Source organism: Lithobates pipiens, unplaced genomic scaffold (genome assembly GCF_037356315.1).
Source record: "Lithobates pipiens isolate NorthernLeopardFrog02 unplaced genomic scaffold, aLitPip1_a1.2 Scaffold_25, whole genome shotgun sequence".
Taxonomy (NCBI): domain Eukaryota; kingdom Metazoa; phylum Chordata; class Amphibia; order Anura; family Ranidae; genus Lithobates; species Lithobates pipiens.
In genome coordinates, this window is record NW_027507787.1 from 11,468,177 (window position 1) to 11,486,900 (window position 18,724).

Below are 18,724 nucleotides of genomic sequence, written 5' to 3' on the forward strand. Positions count from 1 at the left end.
CACCCACATCCTCCCCCCTCCCTCTCTTCCTCCCTTGCTACCCCGGTTATAGTTACTGTTGTTTTACTTTTAATAGCAGGGGCCTGTAGACCAATCCATCCAGTGTCTTCTATGCTTTAGGCCTATGGTTATTTCTGATGGTCCCTCATAACCTCACCACGTGAGATTTCCTGTTTTTTATAAAGCTTTTCTACAACCCCGTAAGGCTAGTCTTTCAGGATTAATACTAGTCTTTTGTATTGCTTCTGACTTGTGTAAATTACTGTGTTCTGTAAATCGTTATCAAAATTGACTGTCAATTATCTGTATGATTGTCTTTTGATTCCCAATAAAAACTTTTGAAAAAAAAAAAATCTCTAATAAACATACAATTAAAAAAGTCAGTTAGCCAATGGGAAGAGAAGGAGGGAGGGGGGGGGGGGGCAAGCCGCAGCTCTGTGTCCAAATGGAGATATGAAGCTGTGACTCAGGTGAAAGCTGCTTGCTGTGGGGGAACTCAACCGGAGGGAGGGACCGGGAGAGCCGAAGAGGATCTGGGCTGCTCTGTGCAAATACACTGCACAGTGATAAGTATAACCTGTTTGTTATTTTTACCTAAAAAAATCTGAGACTTTACAATACTTACATACAAATGAATCATTGGTGATTGGAAAGACTGCAACAAACTTTTTAATCTTAATTGTAATCATGGGTCCATGACGAGGGCAGGCAGTCACAATTTAAAAGATGGGAGAGAAGGTTTAATCTGAAATTGTGTAGAGGGTACTTTACCGTTAGAGCAAAAACATCAGCTGTGAGTGTTGACAAAATCAAAAGCCTTCTAGATGTGTTCTCCTCAATGAGCACACTATATAAGGGTATGTATACTGTACTCTTAGAAGACTAAAACTGATACACACACACACACACACACACACACACACTTTGGACTTGATGGACCTGGGGTTCTTCCAACCCTATCTACTATGTAACTATATATTCATTCGGTCATCAGCTATGGAATTCATGACCTAATGTTCAATATGGCTGGGACATTTTTGAAATCTGTTCATTTGAATGAGTCAGGTTCACATATGTGCATTGCATCCACACTCCGCATTGCCCAAAAAAAGTGTCAGTTTTCTAGGCATTGCGGTGCGAATTGCAGACACATAATCTTCTATGGGAACGCATCTGATTTGCAGATGCTTTCTGTTCTGAACACAAATTCTTTCCCCCTCTTCACTACATCTCCCCTCTCCCAGGTCAGCTGATCCACAGCTACAACAGAGAGGAACTGCTGATCAGCTGCTTTTTCTCTTCAGGTGCCAATTCCAGCTCTGGTTTCTCTGCGACTAGTGTGAACCCAGCCTTAGAGAGTCATCTATAACTCATGTAAGATTTGGGTATAATTAGCTTTTAAATGATACACCAAGGAGGCAACACCCCTTCCTTCCTGGAACATTACAATAATTTAAAAAGGTTCCTCTATAAAATGAATGTCAGGTTTGGTGAAAAATCAAACTGGTTTTTCAAGAGATTCACATCCCCCTTTACAAGCAGGAAACAACTTGGGTATAAAAGCATCAGGTTTATCTCCTTCATAACAGAACTTGCTATTCCTTTGAGTTAACTTTGAACTTACTTGCTAGCACCAGCCAACAACAATGTCTACTAAAGGTGGATCTCATGGACATCATGGACACCATGAACAACATGAACAACATCAAAAACATCATGATCAGAAGTGCCAGGACCGTAAGTAGCTTTTTATACTTATAGAACCCTTCAGAAAGTGGAAAAGTTGATGATCGGCCTTACACTGTTTTGGTGTCTACAATATGATGTGTTAATTTAAATCCACAAGTCCCATGCCACAAATAAATATACAATAACATAACTCTAATGCCGCATACACACGACTGGACTTTCCGGCAGACTAGGTCTAGGGATTAGTCTGTCAGACAACCCGATCGTGTGTGGGCAAATCCCATCGTTTTTCAGAAAAAAATTAAAATAAATCAGACGGACCTACAGTAGATATAAAACATGTTTCAAATCTATCTGACAGACTCAATTCCGACTGACTAAAATTGGGAAAACCGCTCGTCTGTGTGCAAATACAACGCAAGGGAAGCTATTGGCTACTGGCTATTGAACTTCCTTGTTTAGTACCGTTTACGTCATCACGTTCAAAATGAACGGACTTACGAATGGACTTAGTCCATTCATGTGTGGCCAATTCCGTTCGGAAAGTCAGTCAGAACTCCGCCAAAAGTCCATCGGGAAGACCGTCGGACCTAGTCTGCCGGAAAGTCCGGTCGTGTGTACGCGGCATAAGGGGTTTTTAAAATAAGAGATAACTTATTAAGGACTTTTGAAGAAAAAAAAAATAAAAGTCTAAATTAATATACCTGTTTCATAGAAACCATGCTTCAGCATGTTCAAGTATTTTATGTAAGAATACGTTTTAATCAAATCACCAGCAGCAAGCACATTATAGGTTTTTAGCGGTGTCTAGTGCCATGTGTCATTTACATTCATTTGTGTCATACAAATATGCTGCTGTAAGTCTGAGCAATTATCAGACATCAAAGATATAGAAATACTTGCTACTAGACACTTTTATCAAATTCAGATTTAGTGTTTTCTTTTTGAATTGTTCTTTTTTTTTATATATATATTATCATTAACAGTAGTGATCTAAGGCCTAAAAAGACACATGGCTTCATAAATAATGTCCCTACTTTTCCTTTTCAGCATGCAAACCAGTGCAGCAATGTCAGGACCAAAAACCAAAGTGCCCTAAGCCTGGTGAGTTAGTAAACAGCAAAAATAATTTACATGCCATTTTTATGTATTCAGCTGGAATAAATTGCCATTATGTTTTTTTTTTTTATGGAAACAATTATATAGAACACATCAGTGATAATTCATTTTCACTTTGCTTAGGTCAACTTTTATATGAGATCGGGTACTGCTTATTTATTGTTAAAGTATTACTAAAGGCATAAAACTTTTAGGTATTGACACAGTGGTAGGGGGTTAAAAACTCTGTTAGGTTTTTATTACTGTCTGTGTCCCCATTAGCGAGATTCACTCTCTCTAATTATCCTGATCATCATTGGCACGGGGATTAAATGTGAGGGTAGATCCACGTTTTTGAATTGCCACCAAAACAAGAATAGAGGGAAAATCTTTCAATGGGGATCAGTGGTGGTGCGTCCATAGAGGGCGCAGGAGCGCCACCCCCTCTATCCTGCACCGCTCTATCACCAATAGATAGATTCATGCATTGCATTGCCCCCTATTCAGGTGTCCGGCATCTGAATTACAGCGGTGGGGTTTCTTTGGAAGTGCCTGATTAGAGCTGTCAGCTCTAATAGGTGTCCTGATTAGAGCCGTGGTCTCTAATAGGCTTCCAAAAGGGTAAACAGTGGGTCCACTGCTCTGTGTTCACTGTTTACACAGTGTAGTGTTAGAGAAGTGAATACATTGCTTCCCTAACACTGACCCGCCTCTCAGCCAATCAGTTTGCCGGGTCTGGGTTACCTGTCACCTGATTGGCTGAAATCACAGGCGCTGTGATTTGACGCCTACCAGGCATCCAATCATTGCAGAAGACAAGAGGAGGAGCGCGGGAGAATTTGGAGGACACCGGACACCGCTTGCCGATGTCACCCACTGCACACTAGAGACGAGGTAAGTGCCGTGCAGATGGCGGGTGGGGGGCACAGCGGCAGCACTTAATGGGCACAGTGACAGAAAGCATTTGGGGCACAGTGGAAGCATTTAATGGGCACAGTGCCAGCATTTAATGGGCACCGTGGCAGCGTTTGATGGGCAAAGTGGCTGCGTTTGATGGCACAGTGAGGCTGCAATTGATGGGGTTTTTTTCTGAATTTTTCAGTTTGTTTGCACCCCCCCAAAAATGTTGAGCACCAGCCGCCACTGATGGGGATACCTTTCCCATGCCATCTAATGTCCCTACTTTTCCTTTGCAGAATGCAAGCCAGTGCAGCAATGTCAGGACCAAAAACCAAAGTGCCCTAAGCCTAGTGAGTCAGTAAACATCAAATATCATTTACAAATATAATTTGTATGTACTCAGCTGGAATACATTTGCCTATATATTTTTTGTGGCAGGAATTATGTAGTACACATCAGTGGTAAATCAATTTCATTGCATTTAGGGCAACTTATACAGCGGGTAAAATAAGTATTGAACAAGTCACCATTTTTCTAGGTAAATATATTTTCAAAGGGGCTATTAACATAACATTTTCACCACATGTCAGTAACTACCCATGAAACCCATACATACAAAGAAACCAAAACAAATAAGTTCAGAAATTAAGTTATGTGTAATAAATAGGAATGACAAAGTGAAAAAGTATCGAACACATGAAGAAAAAGAGGTGCAAAAAGGCACGGAAAGCCAAGACACCATCTTAAATCTATCAGTAATTAGAAAGCAATCCTGTTCCTTGTCAGTGCAAATTAATATCAGCTGGTTCAGTCTCAACTGATGGTCTATAAAAAGGTGTCTCATTACCAAGGTGTCCAGTGAGCACTGTTGGGGCCATTATCCAAAAGTGTAAAGAACATAATTTCACCATAAACCGGCCACGACCAGGTGCTCCTCGCAACTGTTCTGACAGAGGAGTGAAATTTTTTTTTCAGAAGAGTTGTCCAAGAGCCAAGGACCACTTGTGAAGAGCTTCAGAAAGACCTGGAATTAGCAGGTACAATTGTTTCAAAGAAAACAATAAGTAAAGCACTCAGCCGCTATGGCCTGCATGCACGCTCACCACGCAAGACTCTATTGCTGAAGAAAAAACATGTTGAAGCTGCACAACATTTAGACAAGCCTGTGAAATACTGGGAAAATATAATCTGGTCAGATAAGACCGAAATTGAACTCTTTGGATGCCATAATACACACCATGTTTGGAGGTACAAATGGCACTGCACATCACCCCAAAAACACCCCCATACTGACAGTGAGGCATGGAGGTGGGAACATCATGGTGTGGGACTGTTTTTCACCATACGGTAATGGCAAACTTCATATGCTTAAAGGAGAGATTAATGGAAAATTGTACCATGACATTCTTGATAAAAATCTGCTGCCATCTACCAGAATGACGAAGATGAAACAAGGCCAGTCACCTGACTTAAAGTGGTTGTAAACCCTTACAAACCACTTTGACCTACAGGTAAGCCTAGATTAAGGCTTACCTGTAGGTCCAAGCAATATCTCCTAAACCTATATGGTTTAGGAGATATTTGCCCGAAAACGGGCACCGCTGTCTACGGCGCATGCAGGCGCACTGAGCGCGGCATTTCCAAGAATGGAGCTGCCGCGCCTGTCGACTCCCGTGCGCATGCGCGGGAGTGATGTCATCGCGGCTTCGCCGAATGACAGCGGCGGAGCTGCGAGACGCCACCAGCAAGATGGATGCGGCGGACTACAGGGGACAGCGGCGACTTCGCTGGCTCCTGTGTCAGGTAAGTGACACATAATGGGCTACTATGCGATGCATAGTAGTCCATTATGCTTTGCCTTTGCAGGGAATGAAAGAGGAAGTAAACTCATCAGGGTTTACTTCCTCTTTAAATCCATTAGAAAATCTGTGGAAAGAACTAAAGATCAGAGATCATACAAGAGGCCCAAGGAACCAAGATTTGAAGACTGTGGAAGAATGGGCAAAAATCAAACCTGAACAATGGATGCAACTAGTTTCCCCATACAAAAGGCTTCTTAAAGCTGTCATTACCAACAAAGGATTTTATATGAAGTATTAAATACATTTCAGTTAGCGTGTTCAATACTTTTTGAACTTAGTTTGGTTTCTTTGTATGTATGGATTGCATGGGTTGTTACTGACATGTGGTGAAAATTTCATGTCAATAGCACCTTTAGAAATATATTTACCTAGCAAAACGGTGACGTGTTCAATACTTATCTTATCCGGTATATATGGAAGTGGCCATTGCTTACTTATTGTTAAGGTATTACTAAGGGCAAAACAATTTTAGATTTGAATACAGGGCTGGGGGGTTAAAACCTCTGTCTGTTTTTTATTACTGTCTGATCTCATTAATGAGATTTTCTCTTTCTAAATACCCTGATCACCATTGAATCAATGCTGCCTCTGCAAACACAGCCAACATCGATCTTTCTGATCTTGGTGTTACAGACACACTTGTTTGAGATCCTTCCAAATGTATTAGTATGTAGACCAGCCTTTCTCAACCTTTTCAACACAGAGGAACCCTTGAGATAGTTCTCCGGTCTCGGGGAACCCTGCTAAAAATTAGAAATCTACAATTCATGATACATTAGTGTGATGGTCGTTGGAAACAATGGTCCTTACAATTGTGGTCATTGGGAAGAATTACCTCCTTGCAGATAGCTAAAAAGGATCAATGGGATCTTGGGAACAGTGGGAACTTATCTGAGAGGCAGAAATTGCCCAATGCTGGAGGAACCCCTAGCAACCTCTGGAGGAACCCTAAGGTTCCACGCAACCCTGGTTGAGAATCACTGTACTTTGTAGACACATCTCTGTGGTAGGGGAAGTCTTTGTTCCCCTGCAATGCATTGGCTTGATTACTTGTTGCTACTCTCACAAAACAATTACAAACTTACCTATCTGCTTGCATGCACTGGACATTGGGTGCTCCTTTTTACCTACCTTTAGAAATAAATATATATTTACATTTTAGTTAGCTTTTTTTTTTAATTGGAAAAAAACAACTTTATGGAGAAAAAGGTACATGGTACAATAATCACATAAAAAGAAAAAAGGAAAGGGGGCAAAGTCATGGGTAAAACAGTTCTACAGATTGACTGCAAGTAGCAGATTACACAACTTTAGGCATCAATGATCATATTATATCATATAGAGAGCTTTAATACACAGATTTGCATTGCAATGTGAAGGGGAAAAATTATGCCCTAGGCAAACAAATAGACGAGAGGTAAAAGATTTTGGTATACATACCATTATGCCCTGTACACACGGTCAGAAATTCCGACAGAAAAGGTCCGATTGGATTATATTGTTGGAAAATCCGTTCGTGTGTGGGCTCTATCAGACTTTTTCTGATGGGAAAAATTTGAGAGCAGGATCTCAAATTTTCCGACAAAAAAATCAGATCAGACTTTTTCTGATCGTTTGTAGAGAATTCCAATCGGACAAAGTGCCACGGATGCTCAGATCAAATTACGAGACCAAAGCTATTGGCTACTAGCCTAAACGTAGTCCCATCGTAACAAACTAACGTCATCACATTCCGAACTATCGGTTTTTCAGACAGCTTCGTCCGACCGTGTGTATGCAACACCAGTTTCGGACAAAATCCGTTGGAAAAAATCGGATGGATCTTGTGGTCGGAATGTCCGACCATGTGTACAAGGCATTTCAGGTATACACTGACTTTGCTGAGTGCAACAAAGTTTAGATGTTCAGGTACGAGTCTCTCACTATCTGCTAATCACCTATCCCACACCGTGGGATATTTAAGTGGACAGCCTCTATGTGTATAAATCAGTTTTTTTTTAATACACATAGAGGCTTTTTTTCCAACTCTGGATTATGGGGGGTATTTCCTACATCCAGTTCCGATGCCACTGTTTCATATAAAAAAGAAACAGTGTTTCCTATAAAAAGCTAGCAAGGAATTTATCTACCTCTGGATCCACAAGTAGGCCCATTAGGCCTAAATTAGGGTCTAGAACCGCTGGTGAACCCTTCTTGTCATGCAGATTGTGAATTACCTGAAGCCAAAAGTTTTTATAACCGGGCAACTCCATAACAAATGATAGAGCCAGGTGCGGAGGCACATAATGGACAAAGTGTACTACGTGTGGACTGGTATTGCGCAATTTTCTGGGTTGTCAAATATGCCCAATGTAGGATATCCTGTATAGTTGTTTTAACCGGTCTGACCTTTTGGGGGAAACTGTTAGTATGATCTAAAATTTATTTCCAATCCGTTTTTTCTATGACCCCAATATCGGGTTCCCATCTACTTTTGGCTTTGTCAGCCAATGTTGTTGCTGTGGGAAGGCAGATAGTGTTGGGTAGAGGTTAGTTTAGTGGACTCTGTGCCTAGAACAGTATCCAGTATGGCATTTTCGTTTAAGCTGTACCTCAGTAGATGGAAGGATCAGCTAGGTTTTGTTATTTTCTTTAAAATACTGTGATAAGTTGCCACAGCAGAATCTCCAGCATTGCCTCTCAGCTCTGAGAACTGTAAAGCAAAAGAGGGCATCACACCTTTTTTTTTTTTTTCCATTATATCAAATATATTAAATATAATCCAGGTGATCATTTTGTATTGGGTTCAATGATTGGGGTATAGCTGGGGGAGATAAGTAGGTGCCCAAGAGCAAGGAGGTGTAAATTACTTAAACTGTTTGTCAAGCCAAAAACATTTTTTTTTCTAGTTTTGGACAAAGTGATAAAGGATCAGAATTCCGCTCAGGTTTTTGCTGCTGTTTCAGGGTCCATTAAATATAATTACCCTCACTCCCTGTCCTACTATAAGTGTTTTACTATGAAAGTCCATCAACATAAACTGCATGTGAAGTTCATCAATATTAGACTGTAAAGTGCTGCGTTCTTGTGCAAATACACTGCAACTCCCAACACAGACTCCCAGCAGCGAGTGCGCATTTACCCGCAGGTGTGGACCCCCTGGGCTTATGCCGAGGTGGGTCAGCAAGGCTTTTGAATAGATTTATATCCACCTGATGGCATGGGAATCCTCTTATGCATTCACTGGCAGCATGCTTAATTCTTGAACCATGGACTGCACATATATTCTTTCTTTTTTTTAAATTTCACATTGATGACATTCCAAAGAGATGCAGGTAGGTTAATTGGCTTCTGTCCAAAATTGGCCCTAGTATATGAATGGGGACCTTGGATTGTGGGCTCCTTGAGGGTAGGGACCGATGTGAGTGTGCAATGTACAGGGATATGGACAATTGTAGACTGGATGGACTGGTGCCTTTATTCAACCTTACTAACTTGGTAACTATGTAACTATGAATTTATTCTGATTGATCTTTGCATATTGATGAGTTTCTTACATGAATATAGGAATAGGTTGATTTATGTATCAGTGACATAGCACCTTAGCACTTTATTCCACATTATTTTAGTAGGCAGAATATTACTATAGTTTGGTATCAGGGTGTACTACTATTAATTCTACTATTAATGCTACGGCATCCTAGCAGTGGGCAACTAATGTCCTGTACACACGACCGGTTTTCTCATCGGAAAAAAAAATATATATATTTCCGACGGAGTTCCGACAGAATTCTGCTGAAACATTCTAGTGTGCACCCCATCACACCAAATTCCGACCACCAAGAATGCGGTAAAAAGGGAGATATCACCGCTCCAGGAAAAACAAACAGATAATGAACCTAACTCTCGGGTCGGAAGTCGTAGGTGCTGGCAATGGCTAATAGCAATGAACAGGAACAGATTCTGGACAGCCGCACTCTTGAAAAGTAGCTTCTTTTATTGAACTATGAATAAGCACTATCGCTAGTGCGAAACTTCAGCTATTTTATCTGTTGTGATTTCCATCTTTTTTTTTTTTATGTGAATTTTTCTCAATAAAAGAAGGCTACTTTTCAAGAGTGCGGCTGTCCAGAATCTGTTTATTGCGCAACGCGGTGACGTACAGCATGTAAGACGGGACTAGAAAAAGGAAGTTCAATAGCCAGTAGCCAATAGCTTCCGTCTCGTACTTGCATCAGAGCATGCGTCGTTTTTGGTCTGTCGGAACAGCATACAGACGATCGCTTTTCCCGATAGGAATTGGTTCGGTCGGAAATATTTAGAACGTGCTCTCTTTCTAGGTCCGTCAGAATAAAAAAAAAAAAAAAAAGTCAGATGAAGCATACACACGATCGGAATATATGATAAAAAGCTTCCGTTTGACTATTTCTGTCTGACATTTCGCTTGTGTGTACGCAGCATCAGGAATTTTGTATTATCCACATGCACATTAGCTCTTTAATATTTTTTTTCACAATTTTTTTTATTTAGCTTTTCACACTTTGCACGAGTGACATTTATAATATCCATCCTCATACTGTTTTCTCTACCTTGAGTCACTGACCAGAACAAGCATGCAGCCAGTTACATGGGAAAAGTCCTCATCCTGCTGATAGGTAGTAAAGACAGAATGAGGATGACAGCCTTGGAGATTCCACCTTTAAAAACAAGTCAGCGATGGATTCCACAACATTTCTGTATCGCAGGTTCACTTTTGGGCCAACAGTATCAGCCAACTATTGGAATGTCACATTTAGGAGGATTTACTCTTTTATAGACAAATCCTTCAGTTCAATCATACAGAGCAAATTCAAAGACATGCCTGTCTAAAAGAATTTAGGAGAATTTATGGGCATTCGCTCTTAGCCCTTGTACACACGGTCGGACATTCCGACGGAAAATGTCCGATCGGACCATTTTGTCGGATAATCCGACTGTGTGTGGGCTCCATTGGACTGTTTCCATCGGAATATCCGACGGACAAAGTTTTAGCCCCCGTACACACGGTCGGAGAATCCGTCGGAATGTGTCCTATCAGACCGTGTTGTCGGATAATCCGACTGTGTGTGGTATGCATCGGACTGATTCCGTCGGAATATCCGTCGGACCAAGTTTTCCAACATGTTGGAAATATTTTCCGACAAACTGGTCCGATAGGACATACTCCGATCATGTGTAGAGAATTTCGATCGGACAAAGTGCCACGCATGCTCAGATCAAATTCCTACATCAAAGCTATTGGCTACTAGCCTGAACGTAGTCCCATCGTAAAGAAAATACGTCATCACGTTCTGAAAGATCGGATTTTTCGACAACTTTGTCCGACCGTGTGTATGCAACATTTCGGACAAGATCCGACGGACAAAATCCGACGGATTTGGTTGTCGAAATGTCCGACCGTGTGTACAAGGGCTTAGAGCTGGGCTATAAAACTTTACGACAACATGATCTGATCGGACTTTGTCCAATTGTGTGTAGAGAATTCCGATCGGAAAAAGTGCCACGCATGCTCAGATCAAATTCCTAGACCAAAGCTATTGGCTACTAGCCTGAACGTAGTCCCGTCGTAACAAAATAATGTCATCACGTTACGTACGATCGGATTTTCCGACAACTTTGTCCGACCGTGTGTATGCAACACAAGTTTCGGACAAAATCCGTAGGACAAAATCCGATGGATTTTGTTGTCGGGATGTCCGACCGTGTGTACAAGGGCTTACAGGCTTCTCTGCCATCATAAGTTCAATGTATGGAAATCACGGCTTCTGTGATTCAGGGCTTGAGGATCAACAAGAAAGTAGTAGTAGTGGTTGTATTGGGGTATATTTAGGGATGCCATACTAATTTATTGTGTAGAGGCTGACAACACGCACAATTTAGTACCTATATAATTAGTGATTACTGAATACTAGGTTTCTCAGAAAGTGTATATACAGAAAGTGTATATATTCTATAAGGTCAGTTAAGAATACAAATGTATAACATGTATTCATATTATAATTTTCTGTCTGCACAGATCCTTGCCTCCCCTGCCCTCCTGAGCCATGCCAGACCCAACAACAAGGATGTAAAAAATAAAATCTACATGAAAGACTCAAATGAAACAATACCAAGCAAACAAATGATTAAAAATGTTATGTTGTCTGTGTCTTGATGTTCTGTGCAAATCTGCATATTCAATAAATTTGGTAAAAACAACAACAAAAAGCTTCTGGAAATTCTTTCCTGACATTTGCAATGTTATGCCCAAAGGGTCGGTGTGTTGAAAAGAATAAACAAACCTATGTGAAGTTTGAGATGCTTTGATTATTATTTACTCTAATGCCCCATACACGCGTTCCGATTATCGGACTACAAAAGTCGCTTTCGGACAGATCATTCGATAATCTGATCACACGTATTTGACATACTTTAAAATACGTAGCTACGCACAATGGAAGATTTTTCCAGAATCGTACGACAAAAATCTTACACACATTTTGCACTGTTGTATTCGATCTTAGTTGTATGCAACAAAATGTGAACGATCTGTCTTACGATAATCGGAACGTGTGTACGGGGCATAAGTCTCCTGAATAAAAAGTGGCATCAGTTTCTTATTATTGTTCGCAGGGCCACCATTAGAAATCATAGGGCCCTATATAGTCTGACTGACAGGCTGTCCTGCCCAGTGTCCCCCATGCACTTCCCCCCATTGCCCCACAATCTGCACCCTCTGCATTGGCTTTCCTTAGCTATGCTATTTAAATTCCTGTTTACAGTATACGATAATGTGATCAGGCTCACCTGATCTAGTGTGCTATATATTCTGGGTGAGTTTTCAATACATTTTACATAATACAGAGAACAGTCATTGAAAGTCATTGATAAAAAAAAAAGCGTGGGGTTCCTCCATTTCAATTACCAGGCCCTTCAGGTCTGGTATGGATATTATGGGGAACCCTGTGTCAAATTTAAAAAGAAAAATTACGTGGGGTTCCCCCAAATATCCATACCAGACCCTTCAGGTCTGGTATGGATTTTTAGGGGGAACTCCATACCGTGTTTTTTTTTTTATTTGGTGTGGAGTTCCCCCTAAAAATCCATACCAGACCCTTTATCCGAGTACGCAACCTGGCAGGCCGCAGGAAAAGAGGGGGGACGAGAGAGCGCCCCCCCCCTCCTGAACCGTACCAGGCCACATGCCCTCAACATTGGGAGGATGCTTTGGGGTCCCCCCAAAGCACCCTGTCCCCATGTTGATGAGGGCAAGGGCCTAAACCCCACAACCCTGGCCGGTGGTTGTGGGGGTCTGCGGGCAGGGGGTTTATCAGAATCTGGAAGCGCCCTTTAACAAGAGGACCCCCAGATCCTGGCCTCTCCCTGTCTGAAATGGTAAGGGGGTACAAATGTACCCCTACCATTTCACAAAGAAAGTGTAAAAAATAGTTTAAAAAGACACACACACCGTTGCAAAAGTTCTTTATTAAAAAAAGAAAAAAAAAAAGATTCCAGCGGTGGTAATCCACTCTTATCCAGCGATGGATGATCATCTCTCCGGGGTCCAGCGTTGGCTGATCTGATCCAGCGATGGGTGATCTCTCCCTCCAGCGCAGCGCATCCATCTTGTCTCCACTGGAGACACTGCCGGGATCCCGGCAGCCTGACACTTCTTATATGAGGAGGGCGGGGCCACCTGTCACCTGACCCTGCCCCCTCTGACACAAGGGGAAAGCCTGGCTTCCCCAATGACATGTGGATAACCCCGCCCCCCTCTGATGTAACAGAAACCTATGAAACCTGTGTTTGGGGGGAACCCCATGTCATTTATTTTTTAAATTTGACACGGGGTTCCCCTTAATATCCGTACCCGACCTGAAGGGCCTGGAATTTGGGGGAACCCCACGCTTTTTTTTATCAATGACTTTCAATGACTGTTCTCTGTATTACGGGGAGCCAACAATTCATTATAGCCGCGAGTGATTTTAAATGACTTATTTTCCTGTAGAAATGACACTTTGTGCAGGGACAGTTCTAAGCACGGGAAACGTGCGCCCCTTCACAGGCATACTATACACACCCCCCAGGTATGAAATTTAAAGGAATATTACACTTTTATTGTTTCACTTTAAGCATTAATAAAATCACTTCTCCCAAAAAACTGCCATTTTTAAAACTTTTTTTTGCATTGATCCATGTCCCCTGGGGCAGGACCAGGTCCCCAAACACTTTTTAGGACAGTAACTTGCATATTAGCCTTTAAAATTAGCACTTTTGATTTTGAACGTTCGAGTCCCATAGACTTTAATAGGGTTCTATAGTTCACATGAAGTTTAGGTCTGATCGCAGGTTCTGGGGGTGTTCAGCTCATCCTTAGTCAAAAACGACCAAAATCGCACCCCTGGTCCTTTTAGCCCAAAGTGGGTCCAAAACTACCAAAATCGCACCCCTGGCGCTTTTAACACGAAATGGGTCCAAAATGAAAAAAATCCCACCCCGGCCCCTTTTGCCCGAAATGGGTCCAAAAAACTACCAAAATTACACCCCGGCCCTTTTAGTACAAAATGGGTCAAAAATTACAAAAATCACACCCCCAGGGATTCTAGATGGAAATGGATCCAAAATGACCAAAATCGCACTACCGGTGGCGTTTTTAGCCCCAAATAAGCCCAAAATGACCAAAATCACACCCCCGCCCTTTTAGCCTGAAATGGGTCCAAATGATCAAAATCGCACCCCCGACCCTTTTAGCCCAAAATGGGTCCAAAATGACCAAAATTGCATCCCGGTACTTTTAGCCCGAAATGGGTCAAAAGGGACTAAAATTACTCCCCCAGCCCTTTTTAGCCCAAAATGGGTCCAAAATAAGCAAAATCGCACCCAGAGGCCCTTTTAGCTTGAAATGGGTCCAAAATGACAAAAATCGCACCTTTTAGCACAAAATCAGTCAAAATGTCTAAAATCGCACCCCCGGCGCTTCTAGAAAGAAATGGGTTCAAAATGATTAAAATCACACTACCGAACCTTAAAGCCCAAAATGGGCCCACAATTACCAAAATTGCAACCCTGGCCCTTTTAGCCCGAAATGGGTAAAAAAAAAAAAAACCTACAAAAATCTCACTCCTGGCCCGAAATGGGTCCAAAATGACCAAAATCGCACCCTTTTAGCCCGAAATGGCACAAAAATGACCAAAATCGCACCACTGGCCTTTTTAGCCCAAAATGGGCAAAAAAAACAAAACCTACAAAAATCTCACTCCTGGCATTTTTAGCAAGAAATGGGTCAAAAACGACTAAAACTACTCCCCCAACCCTTTTAGCCCAAAATGGGTCCAAAATGACCAAAATTACACCCCCAGCCCTTTTATCCTGAAGTGGGTCCAAAATTACACAAAATTGCACCCCCGGCCCTTTTACCCCAAAATGGGTCCAAAATGACACAAAATCGCACCGCCAGCCCTTTTACCCCGAAATGGGTCCAAAATGACCAAAATTGCACCCCCAGCCCTTTTACCCCAAATGGTTCCCAGATGACCAAAATTGCACCCCCGGCCCTTTTGTTCTCAAATGGGTCCAAAATTACACAAAATCGTACCCCCGGCCCTTTTATCCTGAAATAAAATGGTTCCAAAATGACCAAAATAGCACCCTGGACCTTTTATCCTGAAATGGGTCAAAAATGACACAAAATAGCACCCCGGCCCTTTTACCATAAAAAGGTTCCAAAATGACCAAAATTGCACCCCGGCCCTTTTACCCCAAAATGTTTCCAAAATGACCAAAATTGCACCCCAGCCCTTTTACCCCGAAATGGGTCCAAAATGAAACAAAATTGCACCCCCGGCCCTTTTACCCCAAAATGTTTCCGAAATGACCAAAATTGCACACCAGCCCTTTTACCCCGAAATGGGTCCAAAATGAAACAAAATTGCACCCCAGCCCTTTTATCCTGAAATGGGTCCAAAATGAAACAAAATTGCACCCCTGGCCCTTTTACCCCGAAATGGGTCCAAAATTACCAAAATGGAACCCCCGGCCCATTTATCCTGAAATGGGTCCAAAATTACAAAAATTGCACCACGGCCCTTTTACCCCGAAATTGATCCAAAATGACACAAAATCACACCCCGGGCCATTTTACCCCAAAATGGGTCAAAAATGACAAAAATTGCACCCCAGCCCTTTTACCCCAAAATGGGTCCAAATTGACCAAAATTACACCCCGGCCCTTTTATCCTGAAATGGGTTCAAAATTACACAAAATCGCACCCCGGCCCTTTTATACAGAAATGGGTCCAAAATTACACAAAATCACACCGCCAATCCTTTTACCCCGAAATGGGTCCAAAGAGACCAAAATTGCACCCCTGGCCCCTATTATCCTGAAATAGGTCCAAAATTACACAAAATTGCACCCCCAGCCCTTTTACTCCGAAATGGTTAAAAAATGACCAAAATTGCACCCCGGCCCTTTTATCCTGAAATGCATCCAAAATGACACAAAATCGCACCCCCAGCCCTTTTACCGCAAAATGGGTCCAAAATGACCAAAATTGCACCACGGCCCTTTCATTCTGAATTGGGGCCAAAATGACCAAAATCGCTCCCCCAGCCCTTTTAGCCCAAAATGGGTCAAAAATTACAAAAATAGCACCCCCGGCCCTTTTATCCTGAAATAGGTCCAAAATGACACAAAATCGCACCCCCAGCCCTTTTATCCTGAAATAAAATGGGTCCAAAATGACCAAAATTGCACCCCTGGCCTTTTTACCCTGAAATGGGTCCAAATTGACCAAAATTGCACTCCCGGCCCTTTTATCCTGAATTGGGTCAAAAATGACACAAAATTGCACCCCCGGCCCTTTTACCACCGAAAAAGGTTCCAAAATGACAAAAATTGCACCCCTGGCCCTTTTATCCTGAAATGGGTACAAAATTACCAAAATTGCACCCCGAGCCATTTTACCCCAAAATGGGTCCAAAATGGCCAAAATTGCACTACCGGCCCTTTTAGCCCAAAATGGGTCAAAAATGACACAAAACTGCACCCCCAGCCCTTCTATCCTTAAATAGGTCCAAAATGACACAAAATTGAACCCCGGGCCATTTACCCCGAAATGGGTCCAAAATGACACAAAATTGCACCCCGGGCCATTTACCCCGAAATGGGTCCAAAATTACCAAAATTGAAGCCCCGGCCCATTTATCCTGAAATGGGTCCAAAATTACACAAAATCTCACCCCCGGCCCTTTTACACCGAATTGGTTCCAAAATGACCAAAATCACACCTCCAGCCCTTTTACCCCGAAATCGGTCCAAAGAGACCTAAATTGCACCCCTGGCCCCTATTATCCTGAAATAGGTTCAAAATGACACAAAATCGCACCCCGGGTCATTTTACCCAGAAATGGTTCCAAAATGACCAAAATAGCACCCCCGGCCCTTTTATCCTGAAATAGGTCCAAAATAACACAAAATCGCACCCCGGCCCTTTTATCCTGAAATAAAATGGGTCCAAAATGACCAAAATTGCACCCCCGGCCCTTTTATCCTGAAATAGGTCCAAAATGACACAAAATCGCACCCCCGGCCCTTTTATCCTGAAATAAAATGGGTCCAAAATGACCAAAATTGCACCCCTGGCCTTTTTACCCTGAAATGGGTCCAAATTGACCAAAATTGCACCCCCGGCCCTTTTATCCTGAAATGGGTCAAAAATGACACAAAATTGCACCCCCGGCCCTTTTACCACCGAAAAAGGTTCCAAAATGACAAAAATTGCACCCCTGGCCCTTTTATCCTGAAATGGGTACAAAATTACCAAAATTGCACCCCGAGCCATTTTACCCCAAAATTGGTCCAAAATGGCCAAAATTGCACCCCCGGCCCTTTTAGCCCAAAATGGGTCAAAAATGACACAAAACTGCACCCCCAGCCCTTCTATCCTTAAATAGGTCCAAAATGACACAAAATTGAACCCCGGGCCATTTACCCCGAAATGGGTCCAAAATGACACAAAATTGCACCCCGGGCCATTTACCCCGAAATGGGTCCAAAATTACCAAAATTGAAGCCCCGGCCCATTTATCCTGAAATGGGTCCAAAATTACACAAAATCTCACCCCCGGCCCTTTTACACCGAATTGGTTCCAAAATGACCAAAATCACACCTCCAGCCCTTTTACCCCGAAATCGGTCCAAAGAGACCTAAATTGCACCCCTGGCCCCTATTATCCTGAAATAGGTTCAAAATGTCTCAAAATCGCACCCCGGGTCATTTTACCCAGAAATGGTTCCAAAATGACCAAAATAGCACCCCCGGCCCTTTTATCCTGAAATAGGTCCAAAATAACACAAAATCGCACCCCGGCCCTTTTATCCTGAAATAAAATGGGTCCAAAATGACCAAAATTGCACCCCCGGCCCTTTTATCCTGAAATAGGTCCAAAATGACACAAAATCGCACCCCCGGCCCTTTTATCCTGAAATAAAATGGGTCCAAAATGACCAAAATTGCACCCCTGGCCTTTTTACCCTGAAATGGGTCCAAATTGACCAAAATTGCACCCCCGGCCCTTTTATCCTGAAATGGGTCAAAAATGACACAAAATTGCACCCCCGGCCCTTTTACCACCGAAAAAGGTTCCAAAATGACAAAAATTGCACCCCTGGCCCTTTTATCCTGAAATGGGTACAAAATTACCAAAATTGCACCCCGAGCCATTTTACCCCAAAATTGGTCCAAAATGGCCAAAATTGCACCCCCGGCCCTTTTAGCCCAAAATGGGTCAAAAATGACACAAAACTGCACCCCCAGCCCTTCTATCCTTAAATAGGTCCAAAATGACACAAAATTGAACCCCGGGCCATTTACCCCGAAATGGGTCCAAAATGACACAAAATTGCACCCCGGGCCATTTACCCCGAAATGGGTCCAAAATTACCAAAATTGAAGCCCCGGCCCATTTATCCTGAAATGGGTCCACAATTACACAAAATCTCACCCCCGGCCCTTTTACACCGAATTGGTTCCAAAATGACCAAAATCACACCTCCAGCCCTTTTACCCCGAAATCGGTCCAAAGAGACCTAAATTGCACCCCTGGCCCCTATTATCCTGAAATAGGTCCAAAATGACACAAAATCGCACCCCGGGTCATTTTACCCAGAAATGGTT

At 42.5% G+C, this 18,724-nt stretch overlaps 1 long non-coding RNA gene across 1 annotated transcript; it reads left to right on the forward strand.

Annotated features, from left to right (window-relative positions):
• The first annotated feature begins 1,578 nt into the window (after nucleotides 1-1,578).
• On the forward strand, nucleotides 1,579-11,774 carry LOC143930100 (uncharacterized). Its single transcript, XR_013262711.1, has 3 exons — nucleotides 1,579-1,737; nucleotides 2,740-2,793; nucleotides 11,584-11,774. It is a non-coding gene; the product is annotated as an uncharacterized LOC143930100 (long non-coding RNA).
• The last annotated feature ends 6,950 nt before the right edge of the window (nucleotides 11,775-18,724 follow it).